This window comes from Carcharodon carcharias, chromosome 16 (assembly GCF_017639515.1).
Source record: "Carcharodon carcharias isolate sCarCar2 chromosome 16, sCarCar2.pri, whole genome shotgun sequence".
Classification (NCBI taxonomy): domain Eukaryota; kingdom Metazoa; phylum Chordata; class Chondrichthyes; order Lamniformes; family Lamnidae; genus Carcharodon; species Carcharodon carcharias.
The window spans coordinates 108,785,398-108,801,642 of NC_054482.1; the positions used below are offsets into that span (position 1 = coordinate 108,785,398).

At 50.8% G+C, this 16,245-nt stretch overlaps 1 protein-coding gene across 6 annotated transcripts in view; it reads left to right on the top strand.

The window, feature by feature from the left end:
- The first annotated feature begins 5,854 nt into the window (after positions 1-5,854).
- Positions 5,855-16,245, top strand: part of LOC121289289 (interferon-induced protein 44-like) — a 47,091-nt gene continuing 36,700 nt past the window's right edge. Inside the window, exon 1 of one of the 6 annotated variants that reach the window (XM_041208593.1) lies at positions 5,855-6,218. The gene's annotated coding sequence lies outside the window, so the exon portion shown is untranslated. Of the gene's footprint in view, positions 6,219-6,257; positions 6,409-16,245 lie in introns of those variants that run through there. The other 5 variants (XM_041208592.1, XM_041208591.1, XM_041208595.1 and 2 more) reach the window with 5 other exon arrangements.

The window sequence follows — 16,245 nt, forward strand, 5'->3', positions numbered from 1 at the left end:
GGAGGGTGGAGTGTGTTAATATTTAGTGGGATGGTGCAGTGTGTTAATATTTAGTGGGAGGGTGCAGTTTGTTAATATTTACAGGCAGGGTGGAGTGTGTTAATATTTAGTGGGAGGGTGCAGTTTGTTAATATTTACAGGGTGTGTGGAGTTAGTTAATATTTACAGGGATGCTCAGTGTGTTAATATTTACGGGGGCTATGGAGTGTGTTGATATTTAAAGTGACTGCGGAGTGTGTTAATATTTACAGGGAGGGTGGAGTATGTTAATATTTACAGGGAGGGTGCAGTGTGTGAATAATTGCATTGAGGGTGGTGTGTGTTAATATTGACAGGGTGGGTGGAGTGTGTTAATATTTATAGGGATTGTCAAGTGTGTTACTAATTACAGGGAGGGTGCAGTGTTTTAATATTTACAGGGAGGGTGCAGTGTGTTAATATTTACAGAGATGTTGGAATGTGTTAATATTTACAAGGAGTGTGGGGTTTGTTAATATTTACAGGGTGTGTGGGGTGTGTTAATATTTACAGGGAGGGTGGAGTGTGTTAATATTTACAGGGAGGGTGGAGTGTGTTAATATTTTCAAGGAGGGTGGAGTGTGTTAATATTTTCAGGGAGTGTGGGGTTTGTTAATATTTACAGTGTGTGTGGAGTGTGTTAATATTTACAGGGAGGGTGAATTGTGTTAATATTTACAGGGAGGGTGAAGTGTGTTAATATTTACAGGGAGAGTGCTGTGTGGTAATGGGTGCAATTTTCCATGCTACTGCCAGTGTCCCTGATAGATGGTCTGCGTGGACATTATGTCGTGATCGGTTTCACAAGAGCAAGAATGCAAGTCGCGATAGTCCACTCAGCTTGCCAATGTTGGGCCTCAATTCCTGCCTATGGTCGTCTGGGAGCTCATTGTAATACATTAGCCTATCATTAAAAGGCCATCCCGCCAGCCTCCTGGACCCTGCTGGACTGTCCGTCCGCATTGGCAGGAAAGAACGCCGACGTGTTTCACAACAACATGCTGGCGAGGTGCACTTGGCCGCCTTCACTTTGGGGGAACTGAGGTGAGTGAGCAGCAGCGCTCTCCACAGCTCGCCAGGGTCGCCTGTTGCTCCTCCGGCTTCAATGTGCCGGTGCAGCTGGGTTGAACTGCCGCTCTGCCTCGGAGGCAACTGCTTTCGGGGCAGTGATGTCCTGGGTGGGGGCAACTGCTGCCCTGCTCGGAGGGAGCTGTTGCTGTTGTCTGTGGGGTGGAGGGGGGCAGTGGAGAGGTTGGGTGGGGGGAGGGGTTGTTGGGTGGTTGGGTAACTGCTGCACTGGTGATGGATCCCGTGCAATAGAAATCGAGGTGGGGGTCAGGGTAAGCAAGGGAAGTGGCCATGCATTCAGGACACCTGTATAAAGTGACCATCCCTCTGTAACCGTGGCAGATCAGCTGCAGCCACACAGTGATGTGATTGGGGTCAGGGTCCTAGCCTGCCCACCCATGCAAGCGACCTGGAGGCACCAGAGGGGCACCTAGCCCTCCAGACCTTACCCCGCCACCCTAACCCCCCTGCCAGGACAGACTGTGAGCCAGTGACCACTTTATTGGACTGCGGAGCAGTTGGACTGCACACGTTGTACAATCTCCTTGCCAACGCTGGACATGGAGCAGTCACTGCTAGAGGTGCTCACAGCCCCTTGCAATCTCAGCACTCCAGTTGTGACCTGTCTCCCCCATGTCGCAGGCTGACAGAGCAGCCATACAGCACACTCATCTGTGGCATCCAAAGGGGGTCAGCACTTTCTAGGAAGCATGAAGGGGCAGTCACACAGGGTCAGGAAAGGTGCTAAGTAGAGCCATGATAACCTTGTCTCTCTCTCTATTTCATGCCGCAGGAGGACCACTTCAGCATCATGGATCCTGGTGACCTAGCTATATGCCTGATGGCCCACAGGGAGTGAAGGGGATGGAAGAGAGTGCACCTGAGGCTCCTGGCTGCTCAAAGGCAGGACCATCAACCCCATGAAGAAGGGGCAGCAGGAGAGACAGCGAACCGGGGCTGGTCGGCGCCTAGCGACACCCAGGGTCTATAGACACCGCCTGCCATTCCTGCAGATGACTGAGAACCAATGTTGTTGATGCCTGCACATGTCTAGGGAGCTGGTGGCTCACATCTGCCACTTACTGCAGGACTTGGCGCCAAGGGGACATGGAGGGCATCCACTGCCAATGGCTGTGAAAGTGACTGCGGCGCTCAATTTCTACGCCAGTGGCTTCTGTCAGGGCTCGACAGGCGACCTCTGTGGGATATCACAATCCGCTACTGACAAATGCATCCATGTGGTCATGGATACCATCTTCTCCATGGCACACAACTTTGTGCATTTCGCCCAGGATCGGGACAGCCAGGATGCAAAGGCCATTGGATTCGCCCTGATCTCGGGATTCCCACAGGTTCAGTTTGCAATCAACTGCACCCATGTGGTGCTCAGGCCTCCATCGCTACACGCGGTGGACTACATCAACCACAAGGGCTTCCACTTACTTAACGTGCAGCTGGTGTGCAACCACCAGAAACACATCCTGAAGGTGTGCGCACGGTTTCCAGGGAGTGTTCATGATGCCTGCATCCTCAGTTAGTCACAGATCCCTGAAGTCTTCCAGGGTCTACAGAAGCTGCAGGGATGGATCCTCGGGGACAAGGGCTACCCGCAGAGGCTGTGGCTGGTGACACCCGTGCGTTTGCCTCAGACCGCAGCAGAGCGACGGTATAATGGGGCTCATGCTGCAGCTCGCAACTTGGTGGAGCAGACCATCGGGATGCTGAAGATGAGGTTCCGGTGCCTGGGCCGGTCTGGTGGAGCTCTGCAATACAGTCCGCAGAGGGTATCGCACCTCGTGATCGTCTTTACACCCTTTACAATCTGGCGCTGCAACGGGGAGACGAACTGGCTGAGGAGGAGATGAAGGAGCTGCACGTCCCCTCCGATGAGGGGGACGCTAATGGGGATGAGGGTTAGGAGATCCTCGGAGGCGACAATAAATGGGGATGAGGCCCTCACACTGGCTAGATGGGGCAGGCATGCTTGGGAGGCCCTCATAGCTGCCAGATTTGTGGAGGATGATGACGACATGCAGTGAGGTGTCCCCATAGATCCTCAAATCACAGTTGTGAACGTTTGACTCCAGCCTGGCTTATAACAGTACCAATACCCTCTGTGAGAATGTTCCTGTCCTGGAGAGGCAGTGGAGGCCTTAATAGTCACTCTGTGACAACATGCAGTGAGGACACTCCATAGATCTTCACATAGTCTTTGAGAATGTCTGACTCCTGTCTGCTGAGGGCAGCTCACTTGCGCTCCATAATCAGGGTCGGATCATTGAGACGCAGCCATGAAACTTTAGAAGCAACTGATGCTGTGTCCGCCTTCAGCACCTCAGCCCTTCAGGAGCTGGAGCACAGCATCAGTGATCACAGACGCTGAAAAGATGGGGGCCAGCCCCTCCATAGAGGTACTGAGAGCACATCAAGGGAATGAGAGAACTCTGGGCAGGAGATTTTGCCCTTAGCAGGGATGCCGGCTACGCTGCGTACCTGCCAACCCCACTATCACGTGCATTTCTTCCACCAGGTGCACGGCCTGAATTATGACGTGCAGCTCCTGTTTATAGAGCAGAGGGGCCTCAGTGGCTCCTTGCAGGCGTTGCCTGTCTTTTAGCAGGACTTGGTCAAAGTCTGTAACGTGGTCGCCTCGCAATGCAGCTCTCCCCCGTCAGGAGTAGCAGCTATCATCAGAGAGCCACTGCTCAGGAATCTGCCTCTCCCTCCTTTTCAGTGGCTGGCAGAGAAGAAGGCTGTGGCTGCAGGGGTGACCAGGATTGGGGACGTGCTGGATGACGGAGGACTGGACTGGATGCTCCTGCAGGAGTTGGCGCGTCGCATGTCTGTGAGTGTCCAGGTCGCAGCTGATGCCATCCATGACCTGAGAATGGTCGTGCTTGGACCCGATGTAATTTTAGGTCTCGAAGTGGCCCAGGTGCGCGGTGGTCTTCCGTCTGAGCGTTCCCCTGTTCGGACGGGATTCCACATTGGCCCCAAGCCCCAAACCCTTCCTCGGGTGCTGGTGTCCTGCAATATGAGCCGCCTCGGGGACATGCCCTCTGTGCCTTTTGGCATGGCGTGGAGGAGCTTTTTGTACGGACTGCTGCTGCACACCTTCCATTTTCTCGCCCTTGTCCGCCGCCCGGACATGCCCTGGCGTGCCTTGTTGCCGTCCGGCGGCGGAGCCCCCATTAGGGGGCCCTCTATGGAGGTGTCCTCCCGCTTTCTATCAGGGACCTGGGTTGGAGGGTGTTGCACGCAGCAGTCCCTTACAATCGGAGAATGTGTAGGTTCACAGACTCCCAGGATACCAGCCCTTTTTGTGGTCTCGTGGAGTCTGTGGACTATGTTTGTATAGGGTGTGGTAGGCTGCACTCCCTTTTCAGTTACTTAAAAAACCTTTTGTTACTGTTTTGTTTGCACTTCAGCCCCACGCTCCTGATCTACGGACACCCGGTGCTGCTGGGGGGTGTAGGGCCAGGAAGGAGGAGGACCTCCTCGTGAACCTGCTCCTGGGCCTGGCCAAGTTGGCCATTAGCAGGTCCAGGCAGTGGGCGATCGAGGGGGTCATCCCTCCCGACTGTTTGGCCCTCTTCCACGGCTACGTTTGCGGCTGGGTGACCCTGGAGAGGGAGCACGCGGTGTCTGCCAGCACTCTCGAGGCCTTCCATGCCCGGTGGGCACCACGGGAACTCGGGTGTTTTATTGACCCCTTTAATCACATTTTAGTTTGATGTTTGTAAGTTTCCTTTAAACTTTGTCCTTGGTTTTACGGCTGACCTGACTTAGGAGCTGTGCTTGTTTTATCCCTTATTTTGTTGATTTAGTTTAATTGGTTGACTCCCAAATGAGTTACACCTTCATAACATTCCTAACCCTGCCGCTCCGTCTCGGTGAGTGTGGAGCGTGTAAATATTCACAGGGAGTGTGGAGCATGTTAATATTCACAGGGAGTGTGGAGCGTGTTAATATTCACAGGGAGTGTGGAGTGTGTAAATATTCACAGGGAGTGTGGAGCGTGTAAATATTCACAGGGAGTGTGGAGTGTGTTATTATTCACAGGGAGTGTGGAGCGTGTTAATATTCACAGGGAGTGTGGAGTGTGTTATTATTCACAGGGAGTGTGGAGCGTGTAAATATTCACAGGGAGTGTGGAGCGTGTAAATATTCACAGGGAGTGTGGAGCGTGTTAATATTCACAGGGAGTGTGGAGCGTGTTATTATTCACAGGGAGTGTGGAGTGTGTAAATATTCACAGGGAGTGTGGAGCGTGTAAATATTCACAGGGAGTGTGGAGCGTGTTAATATTCACAGGGAGTGTGGAGCGTGTTAATATTCACAGGGAGCGTGGAGCGTGTTATTATTCACAGGGAGTGTGGAGCGTGTTAATATTCACAGGGAGCGTGGAGCGTGTTAATATTCACAGGGAGCGTGGAGCGTGTAAATATTCACAGGGAGTGTGGAGCGTGTTAATATTCACAGGGAGCGTGGAGCGTGTTAATATTCACAGGGAGCGTGGAGCGTGTAAATATTCACAGGGAGCGTGGAGCGTGTAAATATTCACAGGGAGTGTGGAGCGTGTTAATATTCACAGGGAGCGTGGAGCGTGTTATTATTCACAGGGAGCGTGGAGTGTGTTATTATTCACAGGGAGTGTGGAGTGTGTTATTCACAGGGAGCGTGGAGCGTGTTATTATTCACAGGGAGCGTGGAGTGTGTTATTATTCACAGGGAGTGTGGAGTGTGTTATTCACAGGGAGCGTGGAGCGTGTAAATATTCACAGGGAGTGTGGAGTGTGTTATTATTCACAGGGAGTGTGGAGCGTGTTATTATTCACAGGGAGCGTGGAGCGTGTAAATATTCACAGGGAGTGTGGAGCGTGTTAATATTCACAGGGAGCGTGGAGCGTGTTATTATTCACAGGGAGCGTGGAGTGTGTTAATATTCACAGGGAGTGTTTCTTCGGGAATACGAAGTGACTTGCAGCTGGATGCCTCTATCAGTTGCGATTTCGATTTCCTGGTTTGGTTTTGCTGGAAATGAAACTGAAACTAATTCTGAACCTCAGTCAGCCAGGAATTTGTTTTCGGAACAGGCACCCGCAGATTTCTAAGCCTGTTTGAGAACTCGGGTAGGTAATTGTATGCCGAAGTCAAGGTAACGTGTTATCCGCGGCTTTGATTAGTGTTACGATTTTTCTGAGTTTGTACATTGTGAGGGACGGGCACGTCAGATCTCTCATTGAGAACAGGATGTGCCTGTGCATGGAGAACTGGTGCAGCCACAGATTCAATCTTTTAAAGACAGGGACACTTTGAGGGGTGAGTGTTCTGTGATCGTTTTTTTTGTATTAGAAATGAGAGTCACTCCGTTTATGCTAGAGTTCTTACGTAAGGATACTAAGGGAATTGGACCCATGGCAGGTAAACAGATTTGCGTTGCAGGTCACCCTTAATCTAACCTAAGGGTCAAAGAGGTTGGAATGTTGAATGGCCTACGTCTGATCATACGTTCTCTGGAAATAAGGGGATCTGATAGTGGTGTGTAAAGTACTGAAATGAATTGAAAGGGTATATGTTGATTTTTTTTCCTCTCTGTTGCACTTAATGAGTGTGATGTGTGTCAGCCAATTGACGGCTCTCTCCGCCTCTGCCTCACATGGTTTTGGGTTTAAGTCCCCCTCCAGGGCTTGTCAGCACAAAAATCAAGGCTGACACTCCAGTGCAGTACTGAGGGAGTGCTGCACTGTTGGAGCTGCTGTCTTTCAGATCAGATGTTAAATCAAGGCCCCATCTGCCTGCCTGTAAATGATCCATTGCACTTTTTGAAGAAGAGCTGGGGTGTTATCCCTGGTGTCCTGGCCAATATTACTTGGCCTCAGGTAACAATACAAAAGTAAATAGATTATCTGCTCATTATCTTACTTCCATTTTTGGCACTTGGCTCTACGATTTTTCAGCTGCTGTGTGTCCAACATTACAACTGTGACTTACACTTCACAGCTGTGTAGCTTCACATGTGCTTCATTGGCTTGAGATGCCTGGCGCTAAATGAATGAATGTCTCGCTTTTATGTCTTTTTATGCAAGAGGAGACTAAATTAAGCAGAAATTTGCCTGAATTTTGCCCATTGTGTGCTGGGTCCAGCACTGAGCCAAGCACTGGGGAGATTGGGGAGCAATTGATTAGATTGAAGTTCAAGTTATTTTGATGTTGACATGACTTTGTATAGGTTCTGACAGTGATATGCCAGTGGCTGCTAATGGTGAAACCCAGTTGATGAAGTATTGGGGGAGGGCTTAAAAAGACCTTTGTCCTTGGGGTGTGGGAAATGCTGGAAGGATCAGATTCTATTCCGAAAGCTAACACCAGCTGTTGGCGATATGCTTCTTTCTTAAACCAGTGCAGCTCTTGGGCTGAACCTGCTTTCACAGGTCTGTTGGGTACAGAATTCAAGGACGCTCACCCTGTGACAACGGTGAACCTGTGGTCTGTGTTCAGCAGGTAAGTGATTGCCTGTGGACCAGAGTGCTGTATAACAGCAAGGACGCACAAACTCAAATAGGATGAGAAAATCAGGAGGTGGAGATTACTAAAGTAAGACCGGAGGTGGGGGTGGTATAGATATTAAGATAAATTTGAGTAGTCAGTGCAAGGTGCTGGGATTGAGGATTGCCTTTGATAAAAGCACTGGGAATTGAGAATGCTGAGAGCCTATAAATAACTGATTGTGTTTGTGGAACTTGTGTTAGCTGATGTATAATTAATTAGCATATTCATTTGGGAGTTTAAGGGCGGAGTTTTCTGTGCCTGTTGGCACTGGGCGTCATGGCGACGTGAGCAGACAATATGATGGGAAGGCCAAAAATTAGTTTCCACCAGCTTGCAATTGTCCGCTCCACCCGTCAGTGATGGGCCGCAATTGCCACTGTCGCCGCATGTTGGGAGCTTCATTTTAATATATCTGCATATCATTAGAAGCCCTGCTCACCAGAATCACCACCCCCCCCCACCCCTCCCCACCCCCCACGTCAAATTCACTGCCTACGTCGGCGGGAAAACACGCTGGTGTAGAACGCAAGTGTGACGTGTGGAAGCCGTGACTTATCGTCAAGAAGGGCGGGAGAGGAAGGCCCAGGTTTGGTTGGGAGAAGAAGGTGTATCGGTGGGGAGGGGGTGGGGGGGTGAGGTTGGGAGGGGAGGATCGATGGTGTTGGGGGTGCAGGTTGGGAGTTGGGGAATGATGGTGTCGGAGGGGGAGGTTGCGGGGGGAGTGAGTACGGTGGGAGGAGGGTGTAACGGAGGAGAATACAGTAACTGGGGAGGTAGGTATAAGGGGGGAGGAAGGTGTAAGGGAAGGAGTTCGGAGGGGGGAAGGAGTTCAGAGAGGGGAGGACTTCAGGTGGAGGAAGCAGTTCGGAGGGGGGCAGGACTTTGGGGGTAGAAGTTCGGAGGGGGGTAGGAGTCCAGGAGGAAGGAGTAAGGGGGGAGGAGGGCCTAAGGGGTGGGAATGTCCAGGTGAAGTTGCAAGGGAGGGCTCTGTGGAGCCAATGGCTGCCTTCTTGGGAGCAAGATGAGGGTGGGGTGGGCATGGTAGGAGGGAATGGTGGGAATGAATGAGGCTAGAGTGAGGTGGTAGGGTGGGAGGGAGAGGGCATGATGGTATCGGTAGAAGGGACGGCGAGGGTGGTTGGTGGGGACTTGGAGGCAGACCCTGGGGGTGGGGAGGAAGAGGTTGGGGAGGTCAATGTGGATGGGGCTGGGATTTTTGGGCCAGTAAGGAACATGAACAATCACCTGGACATCCCGGAACAAAAAGGGTTGAGGAGGTGATGCCCGGGGGCTCGACAGTGATGGGGGAGAGGACATGGGGGACCGGGGGAGCTAAAGACAATTTACCAGCACCATGCTTCTAAATCCGAAAGTGGTCGGAGTCTCGTGTTGGGTGGGAACAGGTGCTGCCAGGGAGTGAGGTCAGTGGGTGGGCGGAGATGCAGGTTGGCTCAGATGGACAACTGAAGGAGAACCCCAGCAGGCAATGTTGAAAATGCCCAGAACATTGAGATGCATGTGATGGGGGAAGGATCTGCGACCAGGGGAGAGAGCTTGCATGAGGCTCAGAGAGGCCCTACCACACACACACACACACACACACACACACACATACACACACACATACACTCCATCACTTCTCCCACCAGAATCACTCATGGGCCAGCTGCATGCTGCTAAGCATGGGGGGAGGGGGGGTGGTATGCAGGGGGAGGACTCGTGAAGCCTGTGCATGAAGCTGAAAGACACCAGATTATAAAGTAACAAAATGTGTTCGCCCGTGCAACCAATTATGATCAGAATTTCTTAACTTTTCTAGGCCTAACACGTCTAGGTGCTGCCCTGACATCCGCATCAGGGGTGGAGACAGCCTGTGCAATGGTGGGTCTGTTGCCTCTGATGACTTTGGTGAGCAGCCTCTGGAGAGCCGAGGCCTTGAGGGCCCCGGCTTGCTTTGGCTGTCCTCCTGTGGGCCAGCTGCTCCCTCTGTGCTGACAGAGGATGCGGTTGAAGGGGTCACAGTAAAAGGGACTCAGAAGGAGTGGACAGCCTCTGAGATTCCTGAGTGGATGACCCAGGGGTGTCCAGCTGCTGCTTCTCCTCCCTTCGGGTGCCTGAGGGCCCCGGCCTGACTCCTTGAGGGGGAGGAGCACCTAGAGGGACGTCCAAGTGGTCCGTTTCCCCCCTCGCATTTCCACTGCAGGAAGTCACCCATAATTACTGTGATGGAGTGCAGGTCAGTGTGCGTCTCCGTGCTCTGCTGGACCAGGGTCTCCATGGCATCTGCCATCTTTTATGTCATGGGTAAATTTGTTCGTTGGCCAACCGAATTCTAACTGCACGCCTTTCTATATTCTCATCAATTGCTGCTTGCAATGAAAAATGGGGAGAGACTGATGTAAGAATAAACTATGATGGTTGGTAGTGACATAGGGCAGAGCACCAGATCATACGTGCTCACTCAGAAACCTCCAGAACTCGACTTACAGTTCACAGTTGTCCGCATTGTACAGTGATTCGTCAGTGCTATCACATGATCGGTACACTTACATTATCTTAAAGGCACAGGGTACCTCACTTTACCACACCCCCTCCCCTTTACTCAAAAGTACAGCTAACAACCTTAAAACATTTTAACTATTTACACAATAACTATTTACACGTCAAGGCTCTCAGGAGGCTTTCTAGGATGTGTGGAGCATCTCAGTTCAACAACCTCGGCTGGTCTTTCCGAGACCTCCTTCTCAGGGGACAGTTGTCCACTCGATTCCTCAGTGGAAATTGGCAGGTTTGTCCCCCCCGAACTCCTCGAGTCCCACAGGCCCCACCGGTTCTTCCAAATTGTGTGACTTGTCCTCTACATGTGGCACAAACTCAAGATGAAGACTGCATTTCTTCTTGTGGGCCTAATGTTCTTTTGCGGCTCCATGAGTCGTCTAATTATTCGGCCGTTTACTGATACATCATAGGAGATGGGTCCAGTTACTGCACTCACCTCGCCTAACAGCCAATTGGGTCCATCTCCAAAGTTCTTTGCAAGGACCACATCTCCCACCATGAAAGTTCTTTGGTGACCATGACCATCGTGTCTGGTCTTCTGCGCCTCTTGGCTTTTCTCCACCCTACCCTCTAAGTTTGGCCGGATAAGGGTCAGGCGGGTGTGGAGACGTCTCTTCATTAGTAGTTGTGCAGGGGTAATGCTGGTCAGTGTGTGTGGTGTGGTCTAGAATGCGAACAAGAACCGGGACAATCTTGTGCCGATGGAATCCCCTTCCATCCGGATTTAAAGGTTTGGACTGCCCACTCGGCCATGCCGTTCGATGCTGGGTGGTAGGGTGAGGTTTTGATATGGGTAATGCCATTAGGGGTCGTGAACCTGTGGACCTCCTTTCTGGTAAAAGTGGTCCCGTTGTTGGACACAAGGAGCTGCGGCAACCCATACACTGCAAAACCCTGCTGCAAACGGTCTGTGGTGGTAGCCGATGTGTATGGCCAGACTTTCCAGACATCCATCCATTTGGAGTGATAGTCAATCAGTAAAAGGATCATTGTGCCCAAGAAAGGTGCCAAGTAATCGACGTGGAGGGACACCCATGGCCGCTCGGGCCATTCCCATGGGTGCAGTGGAGCTAAGGGGTTGGGGTGGGGGGTGGAATTTTTGCACCTGTTGGCTTTGAGGACGGCTTTTGACCAGGGTTTCTATATCCAAGTCCCTGCCTGGCCATCACAAATAGCTGCGTGTGAGCATCTTCATTCTACTAATGGCTGGGTGAGCGTTGTGTAGCTCGGCTAATAATGGCCTTCGGCCCCTCGGGGACATGATAACCCTTGCTCCCCAGAGTAATTTGCCGTCCTGGCAGGAGAGTTCATATTTGCGATCAGGATAGGGCTTCATTGCCTCGGATTTAGATCCACCTGACCAACCATTCAAGACCTGCCCCCAGACATTAGACAATAGTGGGTCCCGGCTTGTCCACTCACGGATTTGTCTGGCCTGAACAGGGGAGGAATCCAGAAAATTTAGCACTAAGACCAGTTCCTGGGGAATCGGAGCCTCCCTGTTATTAGCTGGCAGGGGAATGCGGCTTAGTGTGTCGGCATGTGCGATTTGAGTTCCCGAATGGTGAACAAAAGTATATTCGTAGGCGGCTAATATTAGTGCCCATCTCTGGATGTGAGCTGGTGAGATAGGTGGTATCTCTTTGTCTTCTCCAAATAATCCCAGTAGGGGCTTGTGGTCAGCTATAATGTGGAAATGGCGACCATGGAGATATTGATAAAACTTCTGGATGCCGAACAAAATAGATAAGCCGTCCTTTTCAATCTGGGAATATCGTCACTCTGCGACACTGTGCGCGAGATGTATAACCAATGGGTCGTTCAGAGCTATCCACCATCCGATGTGAAAAGACAGCCCTTATTCCATAAGGGGACGCATCACATGTTAAAATTAATTATTTCTTGTGGTCAAAGTGGACCAACAAGGCCGACGATCTTAAGAATCATTTCACTTTCAGAAAGACACCCTGGTGCGGGGCTTGCCAACTCCATTTCTGGTTCTTCCTAAGCTGGCCATACAATGGGGCCAGCACAGTCGAGAGGTTTGGGAGGAGTCGGCCGTAGTAGTTTGCCATGCTGAAGAAGGCCTTGAGCTCAGTGGTACTTCTCGGGGCAGGTGCCTTGCGAATGGCCTGGACTTCGTCTTCCACAGGATGCAGGCTCTGGGCATCAACCTTGTGGCCCAAGTAAACTACCTCCTCAGCTTGGAACAGACACTTCTCTTGTTTTAAACGTACCCCCTCTTGTGCGAAGTGTTTGAGCACCTCTTCTAGATTTGCTAAGTGTTCAGTGGTCAGTCCCGTGACCAATACATCATCCAAGTAAACGATAACATGGGGCAATCCCTGGAGCAAGTTTTCCACTGTTCTTTGGAAAATAGTACACACCGAGGAGACCCCAAAGGGCAGACGTGTGTATTGATACAATCCTTGGTGCGTATTAATGGTGATGAGTTCCCTAGTGTCCTTTTCCAACTCTACCTGCTGGTAGGCATGGCTCATGTCTAATTTCGTATGTGGTGCCCCCTGCCAACTTCGAATACAATTCCTCAATCTTGGGTATCAGGCGTCTATCAAGTTTGGCCACCTTATCGACAGTTAGCTTATAGTCACCGCATAAATGCACGCTTTGATCTGGCTTCAGTACAGGTACGATGGGTGCTGCCCACTCAGAGAATTGTACTGGTTGTGGATGCCCAATTTTTCCATTCTATCCGGTTCGGTTTCAATTTTGTCCCGTAGAGCGTAAAGGACTGGTCTGGCTCTTATAAACCTAAGGATTGCCTTTGGGTGTACATGGATCTCGGCCTGTAGCCCTTGAATCCTTCCTAACTCGTCTTTGAAAACGGAAGTATACATCTGCAACAATTCCTGTAAGCCTTTCTTTGTAATTTGGAAAATTTTGGCCCATTTCAATTTAATCTTTTCAAGCCAGTTGCGGCCTATTAAGCTGGGGCCCTCTCCAGCCACCACTAACAAGGGCAACCTTTCAGATTGAACTCCATATGTCACCAAGACCCGACATAACCCTTTCAGACTTATTTCTTCACCTGTGTATGTCCTCAGCTTTGTATCCAAAACTTCTGACTTCAAAGGATGGATTCCTTTAATCGGATACCTGAATGTATGCTCTCCAATGATGGACATCGATGCTCCCGTATTAACTTCCATCCTAATGGCTTGTCCGTTAACTGTAATGGCTACTTGGTTGGCTCAGTTCTACCTACTTAGAGGTTATATAACGAATGGATGTCTGATTCTATTTCTTCTGGCTCTTTCATGAGGCATATTTCATGATTTTTCCTTCTGCCTTTATAGTGTTGTTTTAGCCTTTCTCTGCAGGGAGAGACTGATGTAAGAATAAACAGTGATGGTTTATTGAGGCAAAAGGCAGAGCACCAGATCATACGTGCTCACTCAGAAACCTCCAAAAGACCATAGACCATAAGACATAGGAGCATAAATTAGGCCATTCGGCCCATCGAGTCTGCTCCTCCATTCAATCATGGCTGATAACTTTCTCAACCCTATTCTCCTGCCTTCTCCCCGTAACCTTTGATCTCCTTACCAATCAAGAAGCTATCTATCTCGGTCTTAAACACACTCAATGACCTGGCCTCCACAGCCTTCTGTGGCAATGAATTCCATAGATTCACCACTCTCTGGCTAAAGAAGTTTCTCCTCATCTCTGTTCTTCCCTTTCCTCTGAGGCTGTGCGCTCAGACTAGACTTACAGTTCACAGATTCCCACACTTTATTCATCAGTGCTGTCACATGATTATTACACTTGCATTCTCTTAAAGGGACAGGATACCTCACTTTACTGCACCATCCTTCCCACGGAGACCTCCATGCGTGTACATGTGAGCACCACTTCATCACAGAGCAGGTGGACACACTCCTATTTGCATGCCATTCTATTAGGGGCTTCCAACAGCTTTGTGTGATGTTCCCCTGCCTTCTGACTCTCCACAGTGAGTTTGAAGGCTGAATCCAGAGGCTCGCCCTCTGACTCGGAGCTCACAGATGCCTCTTCCCCAGCTGTCCTCTGAGTACCGGGGAGCTCGGCTGAACCTGTCTCTCCCTGCTGTGGACACGCGTCCGTGCAGTAACTGCCAGATTGTGAACCTGAGCCTGCTCTAGGTCTAGATTCCACCGAGGTGTGTGTCTCTGCGCTGGTGGAGGGTGCGCTGGGACGGGACTTTCAGGCTGCCTATTTCTAGGCCTTCAATGGAGGAGGAGTCCTTTTGGCTGGAGATGAGGACGTGGATGGAGCTGAGGGAGTGGCTGGCTGAGGGTGTCGGTTGCTTGGCAGAGCTCCCTGTGAACCGAAATAGAGACAATTATTTCAAAGCAAAGTACTGCGGATGCTGGAAATCTGAAACAAAAACAAAAATTGCTGGAAAAACTCAGCAGGCCTGTCAGCATCTGTGGAGAGAAAGATAGAGTTAACATTTCAAGTCCATATGACTCTGAAGAAGAGTCGAAACATTAACTCTGTCTTTCTGTCCACAGATGCTGACAGGCCTGCTGAGTTTTTCCAGCAATTTTTGTTTCTTTCAGAGATAATTAGTGCATGGCAGCAGAGTCAAAAACAGGAGAGGGAGAGAGCACTTACAGTTGTGTTGAGAGAGGAGCAGGATCCTCACTTGGGTGTTTGCCGCTGACCTCACTGTCGCCTAAGGCACAGTCCATGTCCTCACCAGTCAGCACGATGGCACGCTCCTCAAAGTGAGTGAGGGACCTAATGTGGGCCACTCCACTCCTGGTCTGGGACCTCTCCCTGCTGTTGTGAGCCAGCTTCTCCTGCACGGAAACAGATGGAGAGTGTGTGAGCAGGACGCATGGCACCGCGTGGAATGTTTGTGTGGTGAGCGCAGCCATGGACAGGATAAGGACACGAGCTCAAGAGGATATGATGGAGATGTGAGGGAGTGTGTGAGAGTTAGTGGTGTTGTCCCTTGAGGTGTGAGATCCCTGTGGATGTGTGATGAGGTTGTGAGTTGAGAGCAATGAGAAGAGTGACTTAGCCTGGTGGAATAGAAGAGACCGTTCTTCCTTCACCGGTTGGCTGTCCACTCTTGCAGGGCACTGACACTGACCACTGCTGCCACCCGTCTCCCATGTTGGACTGGTGACCTTGCTTGCTGGCCTTTGCCCAGAGCAGGGGGTAGGGGACTTTGCAGCAGCACTCCACTGAGTCCAAAAGGCATTCCAGTGACGTGAAGCCAGGGTTGGCGGGGGGGGGGGGCGCAGGGTGGAGGTGCTGCAGCCTTCTTGCCTTTCGGGCCTTGTCTTCTGTGTTGCAGCCCTGGGTCGGAAGCACTGAGAGGTGTGGGTGCAGTTGCATTTTAATATGGCGCCCAGCGTGAGGAAGCAGCAAGTTGACCTTGAGGCAGGTGAATTGGAGGCCACCTGCCAGTGACCCAGCATGTTTCCCGGGAAGGATGATTAATGAGGCAGGATTGGGATGATATGGCGTGAAAAACCGACCATTGCGGCCGGTGGGTAAAACATTCTTTCTCCTGCCCTGCACCGCATTTAGTGCAAATCTGTGGCCATTTTGCTTAAAGGTAATTCAAGTTTCAGCAAATTAAGTACTTTTTCCTGAAGTGTTGTCACTATTGCAATATAGGAAATGCATCATAAAATTTGACGCATGAACATTGGCCAGGCAACCGGGGAGAATACCCCTGCACTTTTAAAAAATTCATTCATGGGCTGTAGGCTTCGCTGGCTGGGCCCAGCATTTATTGCCCATCCCTAGTTCCCCTTGAGAAGGTGGTGGTGAGCTGCCTTCTTGAACCGCTGCAGTCCATCTGGTGTAGGTACACCCACAGTGCTGTTAGGGAGGGGGTTCCAGGATTTTGACTCAGCGACAGTGAAGGAACTTCTTCAAAATAATGCCATGGGATCATGTAGGGCAGACCAGGCCTTAACGTCTCAGCCAGAAGATAGCAGCTCCAGTAGTGTAGCTCCCCCTCAGTACTGCACTGAACTGCTGGACTGGGTTATGTGATAATTCTTCTCCAGTAGATCTTGAATCTAC